The sequence below is a fragment of the Propithecus coquereli genome, unplaced genomic scaffold, assembly GCF_000956105.1.
Source record: "Propithecus coquereli isolate 6110/MARCELLA unplaced genomic scaffold, Pcoq_1.0 Scaffold1, whole genome shotgun sequence".
NCBI lineage: Eukaryota > Metazoa > Chordata > Mammalia > Primates > Indriidae > Propithecus > Propithecus coquereli.
The window spans coordinates 5027393-5030176 of record NW_012133857.1 but is presented as its reverse complement, the minus strand read 5'-3'; the positions used below and the strand labels follow the sequence as shown (position 1 = coordinate 5030176).

Below are 2784 nucleotides of genomic sequence, written 5' to 3'. Positions count from 1 at the left end.
TGAACAGAAGCCTGTTCTGGCATCAAAATCTGTCACAGTAGCCCTTCCATCTCTTTCATGAAAGCTTCATACACATCATCCTTAGTTTGTACTGAGACAGGAACAGAAGGACCAGATTTGGGGGCTGCTTTGGCAAGAGGTACAATAGAATTATCCTCTGACTTTCTTTGGGGAGCAGCAGTAGCCCCTTTATTCTCCCGATGTACTGTCAGTGCAGTGGGCACAAATCGAGTAATCTCTGCCTTGGGATTAGTGATCTGTGGCTTGGCACTGATGGTTGCTGTGGCTTTCTTCTCAATGGTGGCTGCACTTGTATCATCTGCCTTGGGTCGCTGAATCAAGTTGGGTGGGGCACTTAAAACCCCAGGGTTTGGCAAGGGAGCTGGTGGGAAAAGCCCAGGGGGCGCAGGTCCAAGTGGAGGCACCAAAGGTGGGCGCATCATGCCGGGATGGGGTGGAGGGATACCTGGAGGTGCAGGGGGAGGTAGCCTTGGTGGAGGTCCCCGAGGAGGAGAGCCAGGAGGCAGACCTGGAGGTGGACCTGGGGGAGGGCCAGGGGGTCAGCCTGGTGGTGGTCCCGGAGGTAAAAGTCGGGGTAAAGGCCCTCGGAGTCCTGGCATTCCAGGTGGTCTCAGGAATGGAGGAGCTCCTGGAGGTGGTCCAGGAGGCCATAAAGGTGGAGCAGGTGGTGGTCCAAGAGGAGGTGGTCCTGGCATGGAAGGTGCTTGTATCTGAGAGGGAGGAACAGACTGTGGGGGAGCCTGCTGCTGTGAAGAAGCAGCAGATGTGCCATCAGAATTAGCTTCCTCTTCATGCTGTTTTTGCGCTTGCTCTTCTGCTTCAGAGTCATCAGAATCATCTTCATCATCGTCCTCTGAAAATTCCTCTACTTCCTGCCCCTCCTCAGGGATTTCCTGACCTGCCATGTGAAGCATCATCTCTTGAAGAGGAGTCAGCTCCTTCATGTTCTTTTTCTTCCTTGATTTTCCAGGCATATCTGCAAATCGTACACTTAGATTTGACTTTTTTTCTTTATTGTTGTCTCTTTTGTTATCATCACGGTGTACAAATTTATCCCCCCTCACTTTGTCCATCTGATCTGTCAGTGTCACTGTCATCAGTACTGTCGTCATGCTTATCTTGATCCATGTCCTCAGGATAGCCGTCATCTTCACTGGTGCTGGAATCATCATCACGACCCTGCTGAGCAAGTTCAGGACTATATAACATGTCTTCATCTCGCCTACAAGAAGGAAGATCTAGGGCAAAGCCCACTTTACGGTCATACATCTGCAAAACTTGACGACGAGATGGACTAGGGGGAGGGCCAGGTGGTTTTCTGCCTGGGGGCAAACATGGAACACCATGTCCAAGAAGAGGAAGGATAGAAACTGCCCGAGTTGGAGGTCCATAGGCTGAGGTTTTCTTAAGGATAAAGGGCGGCTGGGCACCAGGAAGTGGAAGGTCCTGGATCAAAATGTTGGAAGGAGCATGTGGCATGTCTGGCAAAGGAATACTCTCCACTTCCACATGCTGAGCATTCTTGACAGCATCAAAATACTGGCTAAGTTGAGCCCTCTTCTGTTCATATTCTACTTCTAGTTTTCTCAGTTCTTTGTAAATATCCAGATTCTCTTTTTCATAGAGTCGTAGAATACGTTCAAAGGTTTCACGCAGCTTTTTACGCTTGTCTTTCGGTACTTTCTCATTTAACTGTGGCTGTTGCACTGGGTTAAATTCCATTTCATCCAATTTCTCCATGTCCCAAATAATCTTTTTGGGATCTTTCATCTTCAAAACTGCAGCTCATACCATCATGTGCTGTTTTTTGTTCTTCCTTAATTCTCTTTTCCGGGCTTCCTTTCGAGCTTGGTCTGTAGGGTTCATGAATTTTCCACTCTTGGTGGATGATGTAAATCTCCGTCCCATGTTGACAATCTGTGTGGTTTACTTGTTCACTAAGAGAGAGAAAAAAAAAAAAAAACACTTCTGGGCTCCCAGAGCTGTGAGAAGCAGGGAGGGGACGACTCCCAGCCTTTTTTACTTTCTAGGGCCTTTCAGTCAGCCTCTCGGTCAACCAACCAGCCACCGCCATCTTGAAACCTTGCGCCCCTCCGCAATCGAGGCCTTGACTCTTAAAAAGAGACCTTACTACTTTTGCCCTCCCCCACTTATGTTCCAGTTGTCTTGTATATTACATCTACATACATTGAAAACCCCATCAGAATATATTATATTTTATGCTTTTCTAAGACGAAACATCCTCTAAAGAAAGAGGACATCCAATTCTGTGCTCTGTATTCCTGATGTTCCAAGTTTCCTTCTGGTATTAATATTATTTCCTTCTCTTTGAAGAACTTCCTTTAGTAATTCTTTTATAGCAGCTCTGTTTCTGCTAGCTTTCTTTCATCTGAGAATGTCTTTAGTTCACCTTCATTCCTGAATAACATTTTAATATCATGATATCATTCCTGAATGATATTTGCTAGATACAGAATTCTAGTTTGATAATTTATTTCTTTTAGCACTTTGAACATGTGCCACTCTCTTCTGGCCCTGATGGTTTCTGATGAGAAATCCACAGTAATTCAAATCATTTTTACCCTATAGGTATTGCCTCATTTTTTCCTTCCTGCTTTCAAGATTTTGTCTTTAGCAAGTTTCATAATGATGTGTTTGGATGTGGATTACTTTGGGTTTATGTTGTTAGGGTTCTACTCAACTTCTTCAATCTGTAGGTTTCTTTCTTTTGTCATACTTGGAATAGTTTTAGTTATTATTTCT

The 2784-nt window shown here is 45.3% G+C and overlaps 1 protein-coding gene and 1 pseudogene across 1 annotated transcript in view; one reads left to right on the top strand and one right to left on the bottom strand.

Annotated features, from left to right (window-relative positions):
• ULK4 (unc-51 like kinase 4) overlaps positions 1–2784 on the top strand; it is a 672597-nt gene that overhangs the window by 662864 nt on the left and 6949 nt on the right. The gene's annotated exons all lie outside the window — the stretch shown is intronic.
• LOC105825520 lies at positions 7–1929 on the bottom strand (annotated as a pseudogene).